Source organism: Salvia miltiorrhiza, chromosome 3, assembly GCF_028751815.1.
Source record: "Salvia miltiorrhiza cultivar Shanhuang (shh) chromosome 3, IMPLAD_Smil_shh, whole genome shotgun sequence".
NCBI lineage: Eukaryota > Viridiplantae > Streptophyta > Magnoliopsida > Lamiales > Lamiaceae > Salvia > Salvia miltiorrhiza.
The window spans coordinates 50,109,177-50,136,686 of NC_080389.1; the positions used below are offsets into that span (position 1 = coordinate 50,109,177).

Below are 27,510 nucleotides of genomic sequence, written 5' to 3' on the forward strand. Positions count from 1 at the left end.
AGATGATAAGGGATGCCCTTCGTATCGATGTTGGTGATTCGGATTACAAAATCCGGATCCAGAATCCCGCTAACCCTGATTCCGATATGCCTGATACTTTCCGGGGCATTAATCCTGATGTTATTCCAATCTGGGTCGATCAAGTTGATGCTGGACTGCGCATCCCTCCTTCGCCTTTTTTAATTGAATTATGTAATTTGTATGGCATTCCCTTTTTTCAACTTTCTCCTTCTTCTATTCGTCGAGCCCATGTGCTACATATAATCTGCGCCGCTAACAATTATCCTTACAGCGCTGCCTTGTTCCATAAGACCCATGTTCTGAAACGAACAGGGTCCCATTATAATTTCACCTCCAAGGCTGGGGGTTATATGGCTTTTATGAAAAAAATGACCTCTTTAGATAAAGATTTTCAAGATAAATATTTCTTTGTCCAAACTCGAAATGGCACTTGGCCAGACATTATCGGCGCCGATGCCCAACTTTAATGGCATCAAACTAAGCATCTCGCCCCTTCTAGTTCTGCGCGTGTCACTGATATTGAACATATTCTTCTGACGCAATTGGCCGAGGCCCGGGTCAAGGAAGTTTTGGATGTGAAGGTGCTGGTGACTAGACCCTCTGTCCTGGCCGGTGCGGGCTTATTCTCCCACTATCCCCTATCTCCCGAGGGTATTAAATGTGTTTTAACATTAATACTTGTCCTGTTTTGCTTTTACGTCCGCTCCTCTTTCTTGTGAATGTCTGGTTTGTTCTTTGAATTATGTTTCTGATGTGATTTTCCATTTTGTTTGCTCTGTGTCAAGTATGGATACGTGGAAAACACCGTCGGTCGGTGTCATTGATAGTTTCAACTTCTCTCAGAGGGGTGCTGTTGAACCATCTCGAGCTGCGCAGACTGTAGGCAGCGCTGTGCAAGCCATTGCCGCGGGGTCTTCCGGCTCACGGCGCCCCCTAGATAATCCCCTCCAGCTTCGCGATGAGGATACCAAAAATGTGGAAGAGGATGATCCTCCAGTTCTGAAGAAACGAAAAGGTGCTACGACTAAGAAGCAATCTCAGCAGAAGAAAAGAAAACCACGACGCCTGCGGCGCAGCCGGAAACCGTCGTACTATATTCAGAGGATGCCACCTCCTCTGCTCAGATGCCTGTTTCTCCTCACCGCCCCCACGATGTTGGAATGGGGATCGCCCCTCGTGTCCTTGGAGATCTAACTGGTGAAGAATGTCGATCTCAAATGATCGCCCAGATTGCTCCGGCTGATCTTCAAGCTCAAGAGTCCTTGAGCCGCCAGCAAATGGCAGATGGCCTTGTGATGACAATTGAGACGGTGGGCTTATTTTTGTTTATTCTATTTTTGCTTTTTTAGATGTGTGTTCCCTAAGTTCCTTTGTTATATCGTCTGCGCAGGCTAGGGTTGAGTGTTTGGCCGTTGCTCAAAGTCTTCTCCGTGCAGAGGGCAAGGTCCAGGCCAAAGATAAAGAGTTCCTAGCGGCGCTGGCCCGATGTACTACTGCTGAGGAAGAAGCTCGCCGCTTGCGAGAGGAAAACGAGAAGTTGAAGGCTGAGAGGTTGTCCGTTGATACGGAGCTGGCTCGGGTTCAGGGAGAGTTAGCGCGTGTGAAGCATGAGAAGGAAAAAGAGCTCGTAGCGGCCACTCAGGATCACGCGGAGAAGTTGGCTGCCCTCAAGCAGGAGATCGTGGCGAAAGAGAACGTGGCCTTCCAGAATGGCATCAAGCAACACCAGCTGCGCTATTTTCTTTCCCCGGAGGGTCATGCATTTTTGCGTATCATGTTGCAAGAGACCATCATCGCTTTCACCTATACCCCCGAATTGCTGACTGCTGCAGCCCCAGCATTGAAATGGCTTGTCAAGGAGTCTACCCAGATTACTCTTAATTTGACCCAAGCTTCTCTTGAGCAGAGAGCCTTGTGCGAAAATGATGCGGTGCTGAACGCCATCGATTCCAATGCTCTTGGCAAAATTTTGGGTATCCGCGCTGACTCGCCACCAACTCCCGAGTGGTGGTTCCCTATTGTAGACAAGGCCATCAACTTGTTTGTGATGGGCCGCGGTGCTAACCCTCCACCTACTCTGCCTGCTCAGCCCTTTATTAGGACGCCTTATCTGGACGAGATCCGCTCTCGTATCCGATCGGTTCGGGGTAACTACCCGGGTGGTGGAGTGTTCTATGAGCCAGCTCCCGTGGTCATGGCGGCGCCGACCTCTTCCGCACATAAATCTCCACAGCCCGAACCTTCCGGTAGGGACAGCGACGGTAACACGGATGAGGATATACAGATGGAGAAACCCCCAACTCCGCCTTCCAACCCTTAGATGCTAGAACACTTCTGCTTCTGGACTTGAAAACTTCGCACATTTGTACTAGGATTTTTAACTGTCAAGAATTGGTGTAATTTGTTTGGCTTTCGTATGAATCTTTTCTTTTTGGTATCTTCTTCTTCTTTGTAGCTATTCATTATTTCGCGTTTTGTTTTTGTAAATGTCGTGTGTTACTCATAAATTCTCTATTGCTATTATGCAATGATATTTCTCGAATCGGATTACTCTCCGAATGATAGCTAGGACCATAATCTTGATTGATGTTCTACACCCCCATGCCCGTCAGAATGTTTGGGCTCGTGGTTTAACCATGGAAATTTTGGCTGCTTCTTTGGACAAAACGTCTATCTGCGCAGACTCGGGACCTCGGTCTGCGCAGACTAGGGACCTAGACCATTGTCTTTTAAGCTTTGCAGTTAATGCCTCAATCGTTATCATTGGTACCCTCGTAATGCCTTAGACTTTGCAATTCACACCTTTTATCGTGCAGTTAATGTCTTAGACATCGCAATTTAATGCCCTCTATCGCTTTATCGCGTCCATCGGCGCCGACTTGAGGTTATCATCAGTGTCTCTTAGATCGTTGTAATTCTTTGTTTTCACAATTTATGCCCTTATTCTGCGATCAATGCTTTTGTGGTCATGTCCTATATTCTTACTTGTGATCAATCGCCTTGAATCTTAGGGGTGATGTTTTGAGTGAAATCGGCAGCAGCGGCGCAGATGAGCTCTTGCCCATAATGCTTTCCTTGTGCGATCCATGCTTGGAACTTGTATGATTAGTGCTCTCGTCGTGTAATTTATGCCGTGAATTTGTGCAATTAATGCCCCCGTCGTGCAATTTATGCCGTTAATTTTGCAATTTAATGCCTTGAATTTGTGCAATTTAATGCCTTGAATTTGTGCAATTAATGCCCTCGTCGTGCAGTTTATGCCTTGAATTGTGCAATTTATGCCTTGAATTTTGCAATTTAATGCCTTGAATTTGTGCAATTAATGCCCTCGTCGTGCAGTTTATGCCTTGAATTGTGCAATTTATGCCTTGAATTTTGCAATTTAATGCCTTGAACTTGTGCAATTAATGCCCTCGTCGTGCAGTTTATGCCTTGAATTGTGCAATTTATGCCTTGAATTTTGCAATTTAATGCCTTGAACTTGTGCAATTAATGCCTTGAATTTTGCAATTTAATGCCTTGAACTTGTGCAATTAATGCCTTGAGTTGTGCCTGCGCCGTCTTCTTAACCTGTGTTGTAAATTACGTTGAAGAAAACATAAGAGGCGAATTTCCCCTAAAACTATAGATCTTTATTGATGACGACCATGGCCCCAGACCTCATTAAAACCCCTGTGGGGAAAAAGAGTATCTGGTCTACATAATGATGGGACATGAATGAGATTCACACATAGAATTTCTTGAGGTGGTTGATGTTCCACGGCCTCACGAGAGCTCTCCCCTCTTGATCAGACAGATGATAGGCTCCGCCTCTTAAGACTTCGGTGATGATATATGGTCCTTCCCAATTAGCTTCGAACTTCCCGGTAGCTTTCAGAGCATTCGCACGCTTGAGTACTAGATCGCCCTTCTGGAATCGGCGCTGCTTGACCTTCTTATCATACCCCGCTTTAATAATGCTTTTGTACTTGGCAGCCTTGACCTGGGCTTCTTCTCCCTTTAGATCTATGAGGTCCAGCTCAAACCTGCGCAGTTCTTCATTCTGCGCCGGATCATATGTACAAATTCGATGTGATTCTAGCCTTACCTCTGCTGGAATGACCGCATTTGAGCCATAAACCAAAGTGAACGGGGCTTCTCATGTGGCTGTTTTGGGACTGGTACGCAGCGCCCACAGGACCGTGTCCAATTCCTCTGCCCATCGCCCTTCTACTTTTTTCCAATCTTTTCTTGATCCCTTCACAGATAGTGCGGTTAGCCAGCTCGACTTGACCATTGGCTTGGGGATGGGCTACTGAGACGAATCTCTGCTCGATGTCCATCCTTGAACAAAAATCCTCGATTCTTTGACTAGTGAACTGTGCTCCATTATCTGATATTAGAACTCTGGGCACCCCATATCTGCAACAGATGTTTTTCCAGATGAACTTTTCGACGGTGGCCTCATCCACCCTTGTTATGGCCTCTGCCTCCACCCATTTTGAGAAATAGTCTACTGCCACTATCAAGAAACATTTTCCTCCTGGTGCCGTTGGCAGTTTACCCACGATGTCAATTCCCCACTTGTCGAAAGGGTATGCCGAGTACATTGACACACACCCATCGTGCGGTGCGGACAAAATACCTGTGTATGCCCAGTACAGACAATACACGCTCCTACTTCTCACAATAAGAACTTAGCCTTAGTGGTAAGTGTAGGGTCGAATCCCACAGGGAGTGAGGAACCACTTTGTTCTCCGACGACAAACTGAGGTGTCACAATTCTCAATCTGTATACGCTGCACAAGAAATAAACAAGATCAATAATAACAAAGGGGTGAAGTTATTCGGTTAGGTCATAACTGTTGTTAACATTCGTTTCGGTCATAGGCACACTGATGATCCGTCTATGATCCATGCAAGCCCAAGGCGTGGCCCAAAGACATTGGGGCGTTTCAAGGGGTTACACTTCACATATAGGATAGTTGATCTCATTGTGGTCACTTGGTCCGAAGGTCACACAATCCCCGGTCACAAGGCAGTGCTTCACTTCTCCTTAGATAGTAGCCATACCCGTTACTCACCAAGTATGGCCCTCACCAACCTTCTCTCCCGAGGTCCCCAACTCCACGCTTTTAGTGACACATGCCTACTGGACTCAACTATTTCCGGCTTTGTCAGCCGACCAGTCATAGACATGCTACGGCGCCGAGATTGCTTTCCTCGTTTGATAACCATGGCTTTATGCCTCGTCATAGTTGATGGATAGTCTCTAGAGAAGTCCAAGACTGAGGAAGGGCAGTGTATCCCATCAACCCTTTCCCCACCTTCTGGATCTACAACGCCTTTTGTTGACGCTACTCAGCTACTCGGTCTTGGGCATACCGATTGTTGTGCCTTGGTATACCCTGGCCTTTGCTTAACATGGACAGCGTTTTACCGAACGGAGATCACCCGTTAGGCCCCTACTGAAGGAATATTAAATTGAATTAATACTCGATTGCCCGATGATCGTTTCTTGGATTATTATTAATTCATCATACAACGATTAAATCCTAACATGCTCCTATGAATTTAACAGCTGCACACAGGTGTTAGGAAAACATACTTGAGAATCGGATGCACAAACTGTTGATGATCGCGTCGAAAGATTCTGACTCCAGCTCTGATCTTCTCGACTGTATCCCGTTCAATTCCCAACGTTGGATGGACAACGAGCTATGGAAATTCCCAAGACAGAACTGCCTCACACGTTTCATGCGCCTCCCTCTGCTCTCAAAACCCTAATTTTTATCAGTGTATTTTCCTGAGAGCTGACAGCTGTATTTAATAATACAGAAAAAGGGAGGAGGCGCCACTTTCTTAGTGAGGGCCGAAAATTCTGTCTTCTTGGGCTAGGAGACATTGGGCCAGCCCAGGGACCAGATACAAGGAATAAAGATGGGCCTCAAATAAATTAATTTCTCCATGGTCAGCCCAGACCATAATTAATTTATAAATATCAGTTCATTCCACTAGAGAACCGATACTGACTTACCCCTTTATTGCCGGTGATGAGTCGGGGCTTGTATTTAGACTTATTAAATCTCCGTATTTAAAATATCCGACATCCATTAATTAATTAGAGCTCTGACAGCTTAAATTAATTAATCTCTTAATAATTCCTTAAGCAGTACCACTCAATCTTTATTATTACGCCTGAACTTAATCAACCTGCAGGGTTTAGCGTAATAAACCTTATTGAGCTCCTTAAGGGGATGTCATTATCCTATACCGGATACGGGTACTAATACAGATAATCAAATATCATATATTAACCGCTATCACCCAAGATACAGAGTACTCGAGTTAGTATATAACTTTCACCCATAGTAAGTCAAAGTGATATACGAGTTAACATATATATCTGAATACTTATTAGTATTAAGATTTATAAGTCACCGAGATCTTGATTCTTCACTTAAGTCAGATAGAAGAATACATCTCAAACTGTGGTCCTATCAATACGTAATGACGTACCAGTGTAGACAAGTAGCCAAGACAAACTACTTCCATCTATACTGCAGCCTAAACCAATAACTTGTCCTAGAGTTATTTCGGCTGTGATCATATTATATCTCTTAAGGTTATTCCAATTATATGGTCTTCTGTGATCTACAACACACCATATAATCTACTTATACAGAGATAAAGAACATACATATGCAATCATGAACACAATCAGATAGGAGATAAGAATAGTGAATAACAGGAATCATTGTATACAAGCATAAAGTTCTTGCTTTCAGTATACAAATCCAACACCTACTGCCCATGGTTTCGAACAGATCCTTCCGGAACCACGAGTTTCAACTGAAAGAACAAGTGCCTCATGAATGTTTACATGTTAACAACAATTATTTCCACCCCTAAAACCTCACCAAAGGGGATTACTCACACATAACACAATTCATAAATGCAAAAGTGATTAAACACATGATAGAATGAAAAGAAATACTGGAATAGATAAAATAGTACCTAGTCTTCAAGCCTTCGAACTTGTTCAAAAGTAGAAAAACAACGAAATAGGGAAAAGCACAGAAATGTAAATTGTTTTGGATGCCACACGCGGCGAACTTAAATGATAACTAAAGTAAAATAAGTGTTTCAAGGTGCCAAGAAGTTATGCACGCTGCACACCGTTTGTCTTTTATACTGCCGGATGGTAGAGGCCTAACCCTAGCCGCGCCAGTTCCAAATCTTCGCCGGGATCTTCTTTCCATAATTATCTCAATCTTTGATTGATCCGATTGAAGATGGCGTCCAGCTGCAAGCTTAGTCAACCTTTCCCATTCTTTCGATCCTTCCAGTTTCTTCGAGATCTCCGAGATTGACCTTCTTTTTATGGCTCTGGCTGTCTGCTTCTCCTGGTAACGATCAGATGGACTGCTCTTATCGGTATGGCTCATACCAGGTGGTCGCTCCAGGTTCCCATGCCCCAAGTTGAATTGGAGAGGTACTTGTTGGCCGAAGCTCCATGTTGGTAAACATGACTTAGCAATCTGGGCTCGGTAATGCCCATTCTGACCGCATTTCTTCCGTTTCCGCTCTACTGACCTTCCTTCCTTCACAACTTCGTTTTTCCCCCGGACAGACCTGTACTGACACAAATAAAGAGAAAAAATAGGGCCAAATGGCCCCAAAGTCGAAGACGCATCATACATCACCCCCATTTCTTCCCCTGGGACGTTAATTCTTGGCGCATGTTTTTGGCAAGATTCACACTTTTTTACATAAGCTTTGCTATCCCTGTCGATGCCAGGCCAGTAAAAACCTGCTCTGATGATTTTTCTGGTTAGATCTTTGTATCCTGCGTGGTTTCCACAGCATCCCTGATGGATTTCCTTTAGAGCGAATTCTGCCTCCTCTGATGATAAACATTTAAGGAACGGGTTTGTGAAAGATCTCTAATAAAGCTGGTTACTGATCAAACAAAAATTCTCATATCTAGCGTATTTTGCTGTGTCTCCCTCCATTCTTTCTCCTGTACGAAAGAAATGAATAATTGGGGCTCGCCAATCATCCCCCACCTCGACTGCGCAGACTTGAATCTCTGGGCTCCTTTTTGGCTCAAATAAGAGCGTGATTTCGTCATTCCATAATTGTTCAACGGCGCTGGCCATTCTTGCTAGTAAATCAGCCCTTCGATTTTCCTCTCGGGGTACTTGTACGATTTCCAGTTCTTCAAATTTTTCCTTGAGTTGTTGCATCTGATCATAATAAGCTCTCATTCTGTCGTCGCGAACCTCACATTCACCTCTCAGCTGCTGGGCTACTAGTTGTGAATCAGTCTTGATTATTGCTGTGTCGGCTCTAAGCTCTCTCAAAATGTGGGCGGCCCTTATCACTGCCTCATATTCTGTCTCATTATTCGACAACTTGTCCTCGTACTTGATCGCAAACTGGTAGGCTCCATCCTCCGGTGATTCAATGTATATTCCGACTCCGCACCCTTCCTTAGTGACGGAGCCGTCGACCTGTGCCGTCCATGGTCCTCTCGACGGCCATCTCGTGGTCTCTTGAATGAAGTCAGCCAGGGCCTGTGCTTTGATGGTTGTGCGAGGTTCGAACGTCACGTCATATTCGCCCAGTTCAATGGCCCATTTTACCATTCTTCCTGCGAGGTCTGGCCTTCCCAGAATTTGTTGAAAAGGCAGTGCTGTTCTGACGATAACTTTGTGTGATAAAAAATATAGGCGCAACTTTCTTGCCGTGATCATGATAGCGTAAGCTGTCTTCTCCGCTGCGGTATATCTGATCTCTGCTCCTTGGATGATTTTGCTCACAAAGTAGACTGGCTTCTGCATGCCCCCTTCCTCCCGCACTAGCTCAGCGCTCAAAGATTCTACCCCCACCGAAGTGTATAGGTATAGTGGCTCTCCCGGTATCGGCTTGGTCAGGACGGGTAGTCCTTTGAGGTATTCCTTGAGGTCCTCGAAGGCTTGCTGGCACTCGTTACTCCACTCAAATCGACTTCCCTTTCTCAAAATTTTGAAGAAAGGCAGACTTCGTTCTGCCGACCTTGATATGAACCGACTTAGTGCAGTTATTCGTCCGTTTAGTGTTTGTATCTCTTTGATGTTCCGCGGCGCCGTCATGTCGATAATAGCTCGAACCTTGTCTGCATTCACCTCTATCCCTTCAGGTGTGACCTTGTAACCCAGGAATTTTCCCGACTGAACTCCGAAAGTACATTTGGCCGGATTGAGCATGAGCTTGTGTCTTCGTATTACCGAGAAAATTTCCTCCAAGTCATCCGCATGTGTGCGTGCTTTAGCGCTGCGTACCAGCATGTCATCTACATAGAACGACACATTCTCTTTCAATTGGTCTTTGAAGATCTTGTCCATCATCCTCTGATATGTAGCCCCGCATTTTTTAGTCCGAACGGCATACTCACATATGCAAAGATCCCTGCGCAGACTGCGAATGCTGTTTTAATAACATCCTTCCGGTACATCTTAACTTGATGATACCCTTGGTAAGCGTCCATCATTGATAAGAGTTCACACCCTGACGTTGCGTCCACTAACTGATCAATTCGTGGCAATGGGTAACAATCATTTGGACAGGCTGCATTGAGGTCCCGGTAGTCCACACACATCCTCCAAGTCTTAGCCTTCTTTTCTACCATAACAGCGTTTGACACCCACTCCGGATATTGCACTTCTATGATATGCCCAGCCTCTAACAACGCCTGTATCTGTTCTCGAATAGCAGCGTCTTTCTCAGTACCGAATTGTCTCATCTTTTGCTTTACTGGCTTGATCGTGGGGTCCACGTTCAATCGGTGCTCGGCTAGCTCTCTGTCAATTCCTTTCAGATCCGCCGTAGTGAACGCGAATATGTCAGCGTTTCTGCGCAGGCAGACTATTACCTTTCTTTGCAGCTCTGGTTCCATATGTGCCCCGATTTTGGTAGTAAATCCCTCCTTGTCCGTGAAAAGCTCAATAATCATGCACGTATAATTGGTGGTGACGAGGGGTATCTTATCATTTCCCCCTTGCAGCTCTGCGATCTCTCTCTGCTCGGGCTCTGAAGCCGTGATCACTCCAGTTTTTCCCTTCTTGCTTGTCTCTGCTCTGTGTACTGACCTTTCCCATTTTTGTCCTGAGTATTGAGTTAGTACTTGTACGTGGCATTTCTTTGACACAGCCTGGTTCCCCCACACTTCTCCAATTTTGCCTCCTTCCAAGGGGAACTTCATCTTCAGGTAAAGAGTAGAGATGATTGCTTTAAAAGAGTTCAACGCCGGTCTCCCATAGATCATGTTGTAAGAGGGTTTCAGTGCGTCGATGACCAAGAACTTGACCATTCGAGTCTTTTTTCCCCCTGGTTGCCCTATCGTTATTGGCAATTCAATTATTCCCACCGGTAGGACTGATTCCCCTGAAAACCCATAAAGAGGAGCCACAGCGGGCTCTAGCTTAGCCTCCAGACCCATTGCCTGCCAGCACTCTAGATATAAGATGTTGACGGCGCTGCCTGAATCGACAAAGATGCGGTGTACCAATACGTTGGCCACGTTGGCAGAAAATACCAAGGCGTCATCATGAGGATAGAATAGAGACCTAGCATCCTTTGGTCCAAAACATATTATCGGTTCATCGGGCGCGGTGTTGATTGTCATGACAGCTTTGTCATAGTATCCAGATCTGACCGTGCGGGCTAATTGCTTTTTGGCCCTGTTAGATGTTGGTATATTATTTTCTCCTGTAATCATGTGCACCTCTCTGTCGTACGGGGCGTGATTCGCGGGGTTGTGTCTGTCCTGGCTGTCTCGCCTATGATTTCTTTTTTCCCTTCTTTCCTCATGTCTGTCTCTTCTCTCCCTGTCATCATGATCGCGGTGGTTGTCATCTTGTCGGCGCCGCTCATCATCCCTGTCTTGCCTGCGTTCATCGTAACGGTTCTCTCTATATGAGCCTCGTGGTCTTTCTATGTATCAATCCAGGAACCCCTTCCTGACCAAATTTCCAACTGATGCTTCAAATGTCCGCAGTCACGGGTGAGATGACCATAGCGGTTGTGATATTCACATAGCAAATTGTTCCTGCCTGGGGCTGGGGCTCCGGGTTGGTAATCTTTTGGGGCTCTGAAATAATTCTCTTCCTTGATCTGATGGAAAATCTCATCGATGTGACGATTCCATTGAGTCGGATTTTGTAAGTCATCTCGGTAGCCACTGCGTTCCTCCCTCCTCTCTGCCTGCGCCGTGATCAGTGGACCAGCTCCAGTCTCAATGGCCATTGTTGGAACTCTTGGAGGTAATCCCCGATAAGGGTTTCTTGTGATGTACTTATCCCCAGTGTCTGCGATGTCTTGCTTTTTGGGTTTGAGTTTGTCGGCCTCTGCCTTTCTTGCCATTTTAGCGTCTTCCAGCTGAAGATATCCTGGTATTATTGTCATGATGTCCTCAAAACTAGTGGGCGGCTTGATTTGGAGTGCCTCAAAGAGTGGACCTTGTTTTAACCCTCTAACAAAAGCGTACCACTTAATCTGAGATTCTGCGTCTGGTATGTCTAGCGCGATTGTGTTGAATCGTGCTACATATTCACGGAGCGTTTCTTGTGGTTCCTGCCTGATGTCCATCAAGGAAATGGGCGTTTTCCCAACCCGTTTTGCGCTGGCAAACTGTCTCATGAACATGAGGTGAAGATCATCGTATGAGTGTACAGAATTATTTCTCAGGTTGTGGAACCATCGCTGGGCCATGCCCGACAGAGTTGTGGCGAAGATCCTGCATTTGATTCCCTCCCCGTATTGATGCAGCGCAGCCAGCCCCTCGAAACGGGCTATATGCACCTCCGGATCGGTGGTGCCATCATAATCCAGTGAGATAGGGCGGTAATTTCCTGGTAGGGGTTCCAACAATATTTCTTCTGAGAAAGGGCTCTTGTGGGCAGGTGTCGATATAGGGATGTCAGAGTGGTGTCCCTCCCGGTCTCTTGTGAATATGGTATCATTCGGTCTGCGCCGACTTCTTTTAAGGAGCTCCCTCCCGGGCTCTTCAAGTATCGGCCCGTGTTGGTCGGGGGATTTGTTCACCTCCGTGTTATGATCGTGCTCCCTGAGTTCTGTCTCCAGACTTTTCAACTGGTCTCGGAGGAAGGATACTTTTTCCTTCAACCTATCATTGTCCTTGTGTGCTCCCAAGCTGCGCTGTGGAGTAGTCCCGCTGGTTGAGTCAGTCACATCCTCGATCTGGACACTGTTCGTAATAAATTTCCGCTTGTTCTTTCCTCCTCCTTCTCCTCTGTCTATCCCTGTCTGAGCGGCCATCGCTGTCTCTCCCCCCCCGGCCTGCGCAGGCGCAGTTGCTGCTTTCTGAGCGGTTATGATTCCCTCTGGTGAGGCAGCTGGCTGAGTAATACCCATTAAAGAGCGAATAGTCGCATAGTTGAGCATAACCAAAACTTGATCAGTGATAAGGGCATTGGTTGGCCCTGGTGCTGTAGTGATAGTAGCCACGGCGGGCATAGCTGTTCCCATATTAGATTGTACAGAGCCAGGGATCATGTTGTTGATTGTAGTGAAGCCCGGCGGAGTAAGCCCAGTCAAATCGATTCCCTTAGTCGATGTGTTGTCAGTAGGTTTGCCAGATGTGTTCCCTGCAGCGGCCTCAAAGTCCTTGTTTAGATCCTTGCAGTGTTCAGGAGTTGCCATTGTGAAGTACCTGTTCGCTGTATTGCAGTGTGAAAGAGAGTTTGCTTGAAAACTTGCAGATCAGATTTCTTAAGGTAAGAGTGTGCATCTGATATATTGATTTACAAAGCGTATTTATAGGGTTACATTAGGGCGAAGGGTAAAAGGGGCTTTTCATGTCGTTCACGTACTCCACATGCGGCGTACGTGAACATTTCTCTCTCCTCTAACAAACTCTCTAACTACTTTGCAGCTTTTTGTTGAACACGTGCTCTCTTCAAGCTTTCACTGCTGGTTGTTTCCACTCCCTGGGTCTTCTCCGTATGTCGCTTTAGTGCTGCGTCGTCCTCTCTAGTCTGCGCAGACATTCGTCGGCGCTGCTGTCTTTTATGATATGGCCTTGCTTCTTTCGATCCAAGTGAGCTTGGAGTTTAAACCAACTTCTTTCTTTGTCTGCGCCGACATTAATCATCGTCGTTGTATTATTTCGACGATCGTGCGGTGTATTCACGCTTCTTAAGTCGAGTGTGTTCCAGGACTTAGTCAGCGCCGCTGTCCTTGTTTGGGGTAGGATGGCTGATGGGATCCTCACTCCTCATCACTTTCAATTTGCAATCAAATAAGCATGATTATATTCTGAGTTTGTTGTGCAAGTAATCTGAGATTTGAATTTCAATGCATGTCGTATGTAGTTGAGGACGATGGATAGGGCTGTGGGCATACCATGTGAGATTTTGAGCTTTGATATATGCTATCTTATGCCCATAACAGCTTTTTCTTTCTTGTGTGAAAATTGACATCTTGACTAGGGTAATGCTAGAACTTGCCTTGATTCTTAGTCGAATCCTGTGTGCATAGTCTAGGTGTGTTAAATGATTTAGGCAATTCTTTATTTAGCCCACAAAGCCAAACTGACCAACCCTACATCTATCACTTGTGAACCCTTTTGAGCTTAATAATTCATTTGAATTCACTTATAAATTTGCCTAGATTTGAGCCGTCCCGGTCAAACTGAACTTAAGGGCAAAAGAAGGGGAGATAGTGTAGTGGATCCTATGGGCAGGACTAGTGCAAAAAAATTGCAAAATGGGACATCTAATCCCAAAATAGAGAAAAAGTCTAGAAAAAAAAAAAGAAATAAAAAAAAGAAAAAACCAAAAAAAAAAGTTAATGTATTGGTCAGTATGTGCTTATGCCCGCAAGAATAGGCAGGGATCTTAAAAATCTGGGAAGTCTGTTGCCCAGAATGAAGTTCAGAATGACCTTAGCCTCGTACCAAAAATTCTCACCTTATGCCTTAAGCCACATTACAACCCATAAAAGACCTAATGAGATGCACCTAGAACTTTAACTAAATGGGGAGACATAGAAGATAGGCAAGCCTATGGCAGAACCTAGCATGATGTCACGAGCGTAAACACTTTCCAAAAACACTTGAGAGAATGAGCGATGGGGAGGAACATCCTTACGCCCACAGACCCCTTCTTGACTCAACTGATGGCATTGCATGATATTTTTTTTTGTCTCTTATTGCTTGCATGTTTTTGCTTAGATATTCTCTTGCATTTTTGTATTGCGTTTTGGTTGTGCTAACCCTTGTTTCGAGTCTTGTCCATTTTGTTTGTGTCTGTCTTTTGTGCTCGTTTTTCGTGTCTGTTTTAGGTCTAGATAGAGTCTTTTTCCTTTGTTTTGCTAGAGTTTGTCGCCTGGGAGGGCGTAGTTCCAGGGCAGGCCCGTTCTTTGGGCAGAAGGAGCTCTTAAGGCATAATGCTGCTGCATTCCGCGAAAGAGGCATGAGTTTGAAGCAGAGGAGTTTGGGACACTCAGAAGCTTGTTTTGAAGACCAAAAGTCCGAGAAGCAGGATGTTGGGCAAACCGACCCTTTTATCCATAAGTACCACGCGGGATCCAGTTGCATCGGAAGAGGGTTCTGGGCATAATGCGACTTCAGTTCGGGAAAGAAGTATGAGCACGATACAAAGCCAATTGGAGATTGAAGCAGCATGTTACAAAATCTTAGATGAAGTTTGGAGTTGCTCAAGGCAAACTGACCCTTTTGCCCATAAGTACCATGTGGGACCCAGTTGCACCAGAAGATGATCGTGGGCAGAAGGTACAGACTGGGAAGAGAAGAAGAGTGCAGGAGATGGAGTACATAAATTCGTGCTGTGGGCAAAGGCATAATCTGATCAGAAGATGTAGATAAGGAAAGATATCCAAAACCTTATCCCTTGAGGTTTGGATAAGGAAAGAATCAGCCTCCAGATCAGGATGCAATCTCGGGCAGAAGAAGCCCTAATTCCAGCCCACTCCTTTTGGGCCTAGCCTGTGTAGCCCTAACTCATGCCTATACATACCACATGGCTGTGAATCATTGAAGGGGGGAAAAGGAAAAGAGTAGAGAGAGAGAGTGGAGGACGAATTTTGAGAGACCATTGCTGTAGTTTTACTTTCCATAGTTAGGTAGGAGTAGTCGCCCCTTATGGGCATAGCAGTTTAATTTTCTGTTCATGTTTTCTGCGGCACTTTTGGCCGTAAGTACCCTTTTGCCTTAAGTAAGTTTCTATTTCAGTTTTTACTTTATGTTTTCCTTTATGTCTTTTGCCTTTGTTATTTATTTTATGTTTGGCTAAGTTTTATATTCTGATTTGGGCAAGATGATCTAAGCATGAACACTTAACTCGAGAGGTCTAATTTGGGCATAAAAACTGTATGAGCATATTCCCGATACACTAGGTTTGATTCCAAAAAGGTTGTAACAACTTGGTTAATTAATTGATCACTAGTTAACTAGGGAGTTCTGGCCACAAGTAATACTTTGGGCAAAAGGCGAGTTGCCATCGACCTCCAAAATAGTACAACGAGTGTTGGAGCCGTAACTGCTGTGAAATATCGGCGTAAGAGTCAAGTGGGTCTATCTAATTCTTAAAGCATTCTGGGCAAAGCACAACTAGCGATAGGCCATTGCAGAGAGTGTGGATGTTGCCCGGGGTAGTTGATTTCCATTAGCTGACCCTTCTAAGGGATCATAAACTGAAAGGATAGATTGGGCGAGGGGTTTTTACGTGCGTGACGAGTGACAATAGGGGCGCAACAATTCTTATGCCTATAACCACTGGTATGCGTGTATAGTAATTTATCTTTGCACCAATGATCGAGTGCCTAGTTCATGTTTAGTGATTCAAACCCAAGTCAGAATTATTTTGTTATTTGAGTTGTTTACCTTGTTATTTCAGTTTTAGTTGGAAACCCTGTTATGTCCATAAGCACGTTGTGGTCAGAACACTGCAGAATACAAACCCCTTTTAGTGACACCTTTGCATGAAAAGTTACTGCTCAGTTCCCTGTGGATTCGACTCTGGACTTACCACTAGCTAGTTTAGTTGTGGGCACAGGATATTTTATTTGCGCGAAGCTAAAACGACAGCTTCGTCAAATTGGCGCCGTTGCCGGGGAACTGAGTGCGCTAGTAATTTCTTTTGCAAAATTTTGTGTGAGTTTTGCCTTAACGTTTGTGTATGCGTTGTACTAGGAGTGCAGGTCATAAGGAGCTATTATAGTATGATCCCGAGATTGAAAGGACCGCACACCGAAACAATGGAGAACGACGTTGGGCAGAGCAAGACACACAGCTGAACAGGAACAAAGAGGGAGATATGGCCGGAGAAGACAATCCAGCCAATAAGACCCTTCCGGATATGATGTTCCCAAACAATCCAAACCCTTCTGCCCAGGAGGACAAGATCGACAGGCTATGCAGCACGTTGGAGAAGTTCATGAGCAACCAGATTCCTTTGATCAAGAAGCCGATGAAAGCATGCCAACTTTGTATGGCATACACCCATGCAACGGATGAGTGCCCTCAATTTTTTGTGGATGAAGAAGAAGTCAATGCTTTGGGACAGCTGGGAAGCAACAATGGAGGATATGGCCAGAAGCTCTTTGAGCCCTACAGACAGCAATGCCCACAACAGCCTTCACAGGCAAGAGGGGCTTCCTTGGCAGAACTTGTGTACATGATGGCACAAGAAAACATGAAATTCCAGCAAGAAACCGAGAAGTTCATGATGGAGACAAGGGGAGGAATGCAGAATATCAATGCCCAGTTATCCCATCTTGCCCAAACGATCGCTCGGATGGAAAAGAAGCAGGGCAAGCTTCCTGCCCAGATGGAGGTTAAGGAGGTGAATGCTGTGATGCTGATGGATGGGGAAGATATCCTGCCCTAGAAAGCACTTCTCGACCAAATGGATGTTATGACCCAAGAAAGCCTGACAGAGGACTATGCCCAGAACGAGGATATGGAGGAAGCTGCTGGAATGATGGATACCCTAAAGGATGAAGTGGGATACACAAAAGCCCTTAATATTCCCACCATCGGACCAGAGGACAAGTTGGTGTCGCCACTCGAGAGAGCACCCAAGCTCGAATTGAAGCATTTGCCCAAGCACATGAAGTACATCTGTCTGGGCGAGAATGAGACTTTGCCCCAAATCATCAATTTGGAAATATGCCCAACGGAGAAGGAGCAAACCCGAGAAATTTTGAACACATATGAGGAGGCAATCGGTTGGACCCTAGCGGACATCAAGGGCATAAGCCAGACTGTGTGCATGCATCATATTCTCATGGAGGAGGATGACGTTCCAGTTCATGAACCAAAGCTCAATCCAACCGTGAAAGATGTGGTAATGGAGAGACCCTTGAAACCCCCTCTTGGGCATAACCCTCCTATGGTTTTGTTTTGTTTTGAGTCTGTTTCGTCTCTATCTTCTTTCTTGTTTTTGTTTTTATTTTCGTAGTGTCTGTTTTGGTTGACCTCCTCTAAACACCCACTTTGCCCAAAGCAAAGTGTGTGTGTGGGGAGGGTCACCCTTTTTGTTTTCGTTTGTTGTTGGTATTCCTCCTTCTAACACCCTTTGCCTAAGGCAAAGTGTGTGAGTGGGGAGGAATACCTGTTATTTATGTGTTTTGTTTGTGTTTCAGCATGGTTCTCCTGAAGGACGTACGTATTAAGGGCAAGAGAGTTAGATTCACCACCCCTGAAGAGAGGTTACGCCCACAGCAAGCTTTCAGCCATCTACCCCAGCAAGTAAGAACAAGGAGAAGTCAAAGAACCCTACCCATGTGAGTGCAAGTAATGACGCCCGTATGTGTCGCAGCCCGATTCCCGACACTAGTGATAGTGGGGTACGAGTATCGATACGACTATTTTTAAAAGAATAAAAGATAAGAAGAATAGGTCGAACATCAAGCGGAAGCTTGCATCAAAGCATGCTAAGGAAAATCATCATAAATGAACCCAAGGGTAAAATCGTCAACGTCGTTATAACTTTTTAATTATCAGGAATTTCACGAACAAAAACAAAACGGGTATAGCTCATTTTTCATAAGGAATCATAAAATGCAGAGTATCGCAGCAAAAGGCGAATCGATTACATGTATGAAGACACATAACCGTGAGTAAATTGCTTGATTTCAAAAGAAAACAAAGTATCTCAATCCTCAAGACTCTATTAACATGAAGGCAATACGAAAACATAATTACATCGATTGAAACGTTTCCCCCACTAGCACCAGACCAATCTCACTCCTCGCTTAGCCTGCACATTTAGAAATACATGCAGGGCATGAGTACATAATACTCAGTGAGCAAACGCCGAAAAACAAGAAATGTGCTCTTAGAGCTATAGGTTTGAAACTTGCCCCATCTCAGCAATACACAGGAATAAATTTAGCGTAAATTAACCTGTGTAAGCAGTTTTAATAATCATGATATCATAAAGAAACGACTGCAGTCAAAGATCTCAACATGTATGCACCACATCTACAACTCGTTATTATCAAAGGTACTGAGAAGTAGGCCTCCCTCTCAAGTACCGTGACCGGCCGACCCGAAGACGGCTCACAGTCACCTCTGTGCACAAAATCCCGCTTGTGGCAGGACCGAATTCGTCTCAGTAGAGGGTAACACACAAGTCATTATCAACAAAAATCGGCAAGTCAAACAGTTCTCAAATATCATTTATCTCAAAGCATTTGATAAATTCATAACATCATCAAAACAGTTTCGAAAGCTCGTATGATATATGTATACTCAAAATATTGCCCACCTGAAGTCCTTCGCTTATTCTGGAAAGAAATCAGGCAACTTACTTCTTCGTCTCGCTCGGGCCTTCATATGTCATCATCACATCGTCATCGTCATCGAAGGTTCATGTGATAAAACAAACCTTAGTCAGAACTCAATTTCTGAATCCAAACTCATCTCAACTATAACTTCTCACTCAACGTCTATTTACCCATTAAAACTCAATCCCTAGGTATACTCGGGTTCTAAGGATTCACACGTCCTATTATCGACTTAACTCTCAACTCGGCTCAAACTCATAGCAATCAAGCACATAAACAAGTATAAACACTTAAGCATATGAAAAACACACATAGACAAGTCAAAAACAAACTTCACTCTGCACTGACTCAACTTTAAAACCTCACCAGACTCTGTAAGGAACTCGTCTGGGGTCGTAACTTGTACCAAAAGAAACCTCTTGGAGTCTAGTTTCATTTAAAAAAAAGTAGGATCAAAAACTCCAAGTATTTTAGGAGATATGACTGTTTTACTACAGTCTACCATATTCGGCAGTTTTTAGCAATCGAAAAGTTTGATTTTTTTAAAATAGTAAACGTTGTCAAAACGATCTGAAATTTTTTTGGTAACTTAGCTAAGACACTCAGGTCTCAACCATAAAAATTTGGGTTCCAGAATGCTAAGGAAAGCTACTGGAAACGATGACTCTATTGGCTACTCACCGAACAATTCGGCAGAACGTAGCAGTTTTAGTTTTACATTTTATAAAAATAGCAAACGAAGTCCAAATGACTTGAAATTTTACCGGTATTCTCAAGACTCTCAAATATACTTACCATAAAATTTTCAGGGTGTTTGGGTATCAAGAACCCCTCGAAAACAGTGAGTCAGCGCGTCGTGAAAAACGACTCCGAAACATACACACAAGCAAACATGCTCAACTCATCATTTAAACGAAGTAAACTCATCAAAGCTCACTTTAAGCACTTAAAAACATTCAAGTACAACATAAAACTCATAATACTCAATCTCGACTCTTTTCTTTCATCATCAACTCAAATCTCATAGAAAACACTTCAACGAACGCATCAAACAAATTCTCTTTTCAATCTCATGCTCAAAGTTACTCAAATACTCAAATATGATCTTTTACATCATATAACTCATTATTCACATATTCCTTCTCTCTTTATCATATAAACTAGATTTTAATGAAAATCCATGTATCAACATAAAACTCTTAACAAAACATGGCAAAAGTTCACATAATGATCATAGAGCAATTATACCTCATTTTATCAAGCATCAAACTCACATCATACAAGAACTCAAAACTCATACAAACTAAACTAAGCCAAAATTTTATTTAGCCTACAATAGACTTAATCAAATATACAAAGACACTACTATCATGCTTAAAAACATATATCTTAAGCAAAATCACTTAAATAACACATAGACCAAAAAGTCCTAATTTTTACTAAACTAAACTCTTTCAAAATTTATAAACACATATGAATCTTTAATCCACTCATAGATCTTTCATTTTTAACCAATTAATCTCACATCAAAACCATCAATTCACAAATAAGGGCATATATACACATATCCCTAATTTTAGTAAACTAACTCACGTCAAAGACTCCAATTGACATCATATACTCAAATTACTCCATCAATCATCATCATATACATCTCATAGACTCATTTACATCATCAATTTATCTATTAACTCTTTGACTCAAAAGTTCCCCTTTTGGGTAAACTAACTCCCATCAAAATTTCACATCTCACGGCACATATTTCACAACATACCTCAATCATCAATACACATCACATAACTCTCATTTTTCTCACCCCAAATCAAGAAAAGAAAAAGAAAATTTTTGAAGGGGTGGAGACCCTTTTTTTTCGAAAATTATGGAAAATAGGGAGGGGTGATTTTCTTGCTTCATCTTTCAAGAATACACTCACACAACATCCTTCAAGCAAGAATTTAAAAAAAACATGGCCACTTACCCAAGTTCTCACCAAAATTCTCACTTTCTCACTCTACTTTGGAGCTTCTTCTTCAAGGATTTTCTTGATTATAAGTGGATAGAATAGGTTTATGGAGGATATTAGAGTGATTTGAAGTGTTTGGTAATATTTTAGGAAGCTTCGAAGGTTTCCATCAATGGAGGAAAATGGTGGAATTGATAAATGGAGAAGATGAGTGTGTGTTGGGAGAAAATGTGTGTGAGGGAGAGAGATGATGGCCGAAAATTGTAGTGAGGGAGAGAGAGGTTTGGCTTTGCAAGATTGAATTTGATCTTGTGATCTTTAAAGGAGATTTCCAAATCTTGGAGAATATTTGCAATTAATGGATGATCTCTCTCTCTCTAATCTCTCTCTAATCTCTACACTCTCCATAATATACTCTCAATCTCTACTCTCTCAAACTCTATACTTAGTCATTTAAGGCATATAACATATGGTAGAGAAATTAAAATAAAGTGTGAGAAGGGTGATCAAATAAAAATCACAATAACTATGGAAAAGTCACTCATTAATAGAATACCATAGTATAATTATTCATGTGACCAAAATAATAATTATAGCACTATTATTAGTGCACTCACTCAATTGTAATATTCCTCTTCGTAGGAAAAATAATTTTAAAAAAATTATGCTTAGAAAAATTTTCATAAACCGGCATCATTCGATTTCTCGATAAAAATAAACCATACTTGCTTTGGAAACTTAATCAAAATTCCAAATGCTAAAGTCTCAAATAAAAATCATAATAACTCGGTCACAGTGACACACATCACGAAAATCACATAATCAATCAGTCACGTAAATTCACATAATGTCACATCAAAGCAGTCGGCAAAACAAACAAACTAGACGTCTCTCGGACCGACTCTTTTCATCAAGGTTCTCACTCTTTCTTCCTCGGCTCTATTTCCAACTCATTATTCCTATTTTCTTAATAGGACAGTCAAACTCTGATAACTCAATATCCGGTAATTCTATTCCCGGTAGTCGGAAATAAAATAAAATCTTAACTCAATTCAATCAGCATCTCTATCTCAGCTCATTTCTCGAATCTCATCACTCTAACTCCATCATCGGTTTATTCACTCGTATCACTATTTAAAAGACATAATGTCTTATCTGGTCAAAAAAAGTAGTCTCGCATCTCGACATCTCAGTACTCTCAATAGTGCTAAGACACTATATCACAACATAAGGAAAAGTACGGGGTGTTACATCCTACCCCCCTTAAAAAAAATTTCGTCCCGAAATTTGAGTTATTCATCTTCGGGAAAAAGCTCTGGATACTTCTCTTTCATCTTCTCGTCAAGTTCCTATGTTGATTCTTCTTGACCGTGATGTCTCCATTGGATTTTCACCAAAGGAATCGACTTGTTCCTCAATTGTTGGATCTTCCGGTCCAAAATAGCATCAGGTCTCTCTTCATAGCTCAAATCTGATTCCAGGGATACTTCTTCTTGATGGATGACGTGTTTTGGATCAAACATGTACTTTCTCAATTGAGAAACATGGAAAACGTCATAGACGTTCGCGAAGCTCGGAGGCAACGCTAGTTTATAGGCTACAGGGCCTACCTTCTCTAATATATCATAAGGTCCTATATATCTCGGTTTGAACTTTCCTTTATTCGAAAACGATACACTCCCCAAGATAGGGAGAACTTACAGAAAACGTTGTCTCCAACGTCAAAAGAATCTACCCATCTCTAGAAGTTCTTGGAGTTGCAGCTTTAACTCTTGCAACTCTACATGGGCCATTCTATACGGCACTTTCGACGTCGGTGCGGTACCGGGTTCAAGGTCAATCGTAAACTCAAGTTGTCAATCTGGTGGTAATCCTGGTAAAGTTTCAGGAAAACATCTTTGTACTCTCGCACGACGGGTACGTCATCAACGTTCGCCTTGGATTCGTCTCTCTGGTTCAAATATACAACGTGCGCTGTTGTATCTTTTCTTCGCAAGAGTTTCCTTGCTTGTAGTACCGATATGATCGGCGTCTTCTTTCATTTTCTCTTAATGCTAATGAAGGAAGTAGGTTCTTGGCCAAGTGGCTGAAAAGATATCCGTCTCTCCTTGCATTGTATCTTCGCATGGTTTTCCTGTAACCAGTCCATTCCAAAATTATATCCAAGTGTCACATAGGCATCAATCTCAGGTCTCTTGCCTCGAGCTTAATCGATTCTAACTTAAATTCTAAGTTAGGGCACACGTGCGAAACCGTAGTAGTTCTGCCTATGGGTGTGGTTACTCTTTAGAGGTTGTGGAGCAGGCTCTACGTTCAGTATCGAACAAAAATACTCTGGGCACACCTTTCATCTCGCCTATACCTGTCAAATTTCCTCGATTCTTGTCCGGTGCTTTCTGCTCAAGCGCGAACAGTATCTGGTGATGGGATTAATTCATCTACGGGGCTGGTGGTTGCCTTCTTGACTGACGTGGTCGATAGGCTGGCTGTTGTCGCTGTGGTAGAGGTAGCGGTAGAGTTCCCTCCATTGCTTTCGAGTTGCGGCCAAAACTGACTCGGTCGTTCTCCGCTTCCACTTTGCTGCCGATTCGGACACTGGTTCGAGTAGTGTCCAACCCTTTCGCAGGTGTAGCAAGTATATTGTCCCATTTTACACCCTCCCAAACGTAGTTTATTGCTCTTCGGGCAAGGCGATATCCCTCGCGGTCCTTGAAAGACTGCTGCTGGGGCAGCTGGGCCAACATAAGGCCATTTGTCTCAGTTCTGATATGGCGGTGGCACATTCTGACTCTGCCACGGCTTCTTAGGGCCTTGACTTCGGTCGTCCCATTTTCTCTTTCCTTCTTGCCCTCGTCCGGAAAAAGGTGGATTTCACGTTTGGATGCTCTAATTCGATTGGGGTGCTGGGGTTTCGTTTCGAACTGACTCTCTCAAACTAGTCTAAGAATTCAAATTAGACTAGTACTCAATTTTAAAAGAGTAGGAGCAATCAAGGGTTCAACTTAGTCAAGCAATAGACTCAGAGCAGATGACCTGCTCTGATACCACCCTGTCGCAGCCCGATTCCCGACACTAGTGATAGTGGGGTACGAGTATCGATACGACTATTTTTAAAAGAATAAAAGATAAGAAGAATAGGTCGAACATCAAGCGGAAGCTTGCATCAAAGCATGCTAAGGAAAATCATCATAAATGAACCCAAGGGTAAAATCGTCAACGTCGTTATAACTTTTTAATTATCAGGAATTTCACGAACAAAAACAAAACGGGTATAGCTCATTTTTCATAAGGAATCATAAAATGCAGAGTATCGCAGCAAAAGGCGAATCGATTACATGTATGAAGACACATAACCGTGAGTAAATTGCTTGATTTCAAAAGAAAACAAAGTATCTCAATCCTCAAGACTCTATTAACATGAAGGCAATACGAAAACATAATTACATCGATTGAAACGTTTCCCCCACTAGCACCAGACCAATCTCGCTCCTCGCTTAGCCTGCACATTTAGAAATACATGCAGGGCATGAGTACATAATACTCAGTGAGCAAACGCCGAAAAACAAGAAATGTGCTCTTAGAGCTATAGGTTTGAAACTTGCCCCATCTCAGCAATACACAGGAATAAATTTAGCGTAAATTAACTTGTGTAAGCAGTTTTAATAATCATGATATCATAAAGAAACGACTGCAGTCAAAGATCTCAACATGTATGCACCACATCTACAACTCGTTATTATCAAAGGTACTGAGAAGTAGGCCTCCCTCTCAAGTACCGTGACCGGCCGACCCGAAGACGGCTCACAGTCACCTCTGTGCACAAAATCCCGCTTGTGGCAGGACCGAATTCGTCTCAGTAGAGGGTAACACACAAGTCATTATCAACAAAAATCGGCAAGTCAAACAGTTCTCAAATATCATTTATCTCAAAGCATTTGATAAATTCATAACATCATCAAAACAGTTTCGAAAGCTCGTATGATATATGTATACTCAAAATATTGCCCACCTGAAGTCCTTCGCTTATTCTGGAAAGAAATCAGGCAACTTACTTCTTCGTCTCGCTCGGGCCTTCATATGTCATCATCACATCGTCATCGTCATCGAAGGTTCATGTGATAAAACAAACCTTAGTCAGAACTCAATTTCTGAATCCAAACTCATCTCAACTATAACTTCTCACTCAACGTCTATTTACCCATTAAAACTCAATCCCTAGGTATACTCGGGTTCTAAGGATTCACACGTCCTATTATCGACTTAACTCTCAACTCGGCTCAAACTCATAGCAATCAAGCACATAAACAAGTATAAACACTTAAGCATATGAAAAACACACATAGACAAGTCAAAAACAAACTTCACTCTGCACTGACTCAACTTTAAAACCTCACCAGACTCTGTAAGGAACTCGTCTGGGGTCGTAACTTGTACCAAAAGAAACCTCTTGGAGTCTAGTTTCATTTAAAAAAAAGTAGGATCAAAAACTCCAAGTATTTTAGGAGATATGACTGTTTTACTACAGTCTACCATATTCGGCAGTTTTTAGCAATCGAAAAGTTTGATTTTTTTAAAATAGTAAACGTTGTCAAAACGATCTGAAATTTTTTTGGTAACTTAGCTAAGACACTCAGGTCTCAACCATAAAAATTTGGGTTCCAGAATGCTAAGGAAAGCTACTGGAAACGATGACTCTATTGGCTACTCACCGAACAATTCGGCAGAACGTAGCAGTTTTAGTTTTACATTTTATAAAAATAGCAAACGAAGTCCAAATGACTTGAAATTTTACCGGTATTCTCAAGACTCTCAAATATACTTACCATAAAATTTTCAGGGTGTTTGGGTATCAAGAACCCCTCGAAAACAGTGAGTCAGCGCGTCGTGAAAAACGACTCCGAAACATACACACAAGCAAACATGCTCAACTCATCATTTAAACGAAGTAAACTCATCAAAGCTCACTTTAAGCACTTAAAAACATTCAAGTACAACATAAAACTCATAATACTCAATCTCGACTCTTTTCTTTCATCATCAACTCAAATCTCATAGAAAACACTTCAACGAACGCATCAAACAAATTCTCTTTTCAATCTCATGCTCAAAGTTACTCAAATACTCAAATATGATCTTTTACATCATATAACTCATTATTCACATATTCCTTCTCTCTTTATCATATAAACTAGATTTTAATGAAAATCCATGTATCAACATAAAACTCTTAACAAAACATGGCAAAAGTTCACATAATGATCATAGAGCAATTAGACCTCATTTTATCAAGCATCAAACTCACATCATACAAGAACTCAAAACTCATACAAACTAAACTAAGCCAAAATTTTATTTAGCCTACAATAGACTTAATCAAATATACAAAGACACTACTATCATGCTTAAAAACATATATCTTAAGCAAAATCACTTAAATAACACATAGACCAAAAAGTCCTAATTTTTACTAAACTAAACTCTTTCAAAATTTATAAACACATATGAATCTTTAATCCACTCATAGATCTTTCATTTTTAACCAATTAATCTCACATCAAAACCATCAATTCACAAATAAGGGCATATATACACATATCCCTAATTTTAGTAAACTAACTCACGTCAAAGACTCCAATTGACATCATATACTCAAATTACTCCATCAATCATCATCATATACATCTCATAGACTCATTTACATCATCAATTTATCTATTAACTCTTTGACTCAAAAGTTCCCCTTTTGGGTAAACTAACTCCCATCAAAATTTCACATCTCACGGCACATATTTCACAACATACCTCAATCATCAATACACATCACATAACTCTCATTTTTCTCACCCCAAATCAAGAAAAGAAAAAGAAAATTTTTGAAGGGGTGGAGACCCTTTTTTTTCGAAAATTATGGAAAATAGGGAGGGGTGATTTTCTTGCTTCATCTTTCAAGAATACACTCACACAACATCCTTCAAGCAAGAATTTAAAAAAAACATGGCCACTTACCCAAGTTCTCACCAAAATTCTCACTTTCTCACTCTACTTTGGAGCTTCTTCTTCAAGGATTTTCTTGATTATAAGTGGATAGAATAGGTTTATGGAGGATATTAGAGTGATTTGAAGTGTTTGGTAATATTTTAGGAAGCTTCGAAGGTTTCCATCAATGGAGGAAAATGGTGGAATTGATAAATGGAGAAGATGAGTGTGTGTTGGGAGAAAATGTGTGTGAGGGAGAGAGATGATGGCCGAAAATTGTAGTGAGGGAGAGAGAGGTTTGGCTTTGCAAGATTGAATTTGATCTTGTGATCTTTAAAGGAGATTTCCAAATCTTGGAGAATATTTGCAATTAATGGATGATCTCTCTCTCTCTAATCTCTCTCTAATCTCTACACTCTCCATAATATACTCTCAATCTCTACTCTCTCAAACTCTATACTTAGTCATTTAAGGCATATAACATATGGTAGAGAAATTAAAATAAAGTGTGAGAAGGGTGATCAAATAAAAATCACAATAACTATGGAAAAGTCACTCATTAATAGAATACCATAGTATAATTATTCATGTGACCAAAATAATAATTATAGCACTATTATTAGTGCACTCACTCAATTGTAATATTCCTCTTCGTAGGAAAAATAATTTTAAAAAAATTATGCTTAGAAAAATTTTCATAAACCGGCATCATTCGATTTCTCGATAAAAATAAACCATACTTGCTTTGGAAACTT

The 27,510-nt window shown here is 42.3% G+C and overlaps 2 long non-coding RNA genes across 2 annotated transcripts; both read right to left on the minus strand.

Annotated features, from left to right (window-relative positions):
* Positions 1–18,274: 18,274 nt before the first annotated feature.
* LOC131016371 (uncharacterized) lies at positions 18,275–21,196 on the minus strand. Its single transcript, XR_009098934.1, has 3 exons — positions 20,795–21,196; positions 18,798–18,859; positions 18,275–18,287 (listed from the first exon to the last, which is right to left on the minus strand). It is a non-coding gene; the product is annotated as an uncharacterized LOC131016371 (long non-coding RNA).
* A 2,840-nt stretch (positions 21,197–24,036) lies between these two features.
* Positions 24,037–27,183, minus strand: LOC131016372 (uncharacterized). The gene is made up of 3 exons (XR_009098935.1): positions 26,786–27,183; positions 24,789–24,850; positions 24,037–24,278 (listed from the first exon to the last, which is right to left on the minus strand). It is a non-coding gene; the product is annotated as an uncharacterized LOC131016372 (long non-coding RNA).
* Positions 27,184–27,510: the final 327 nt, after the last annotated feature.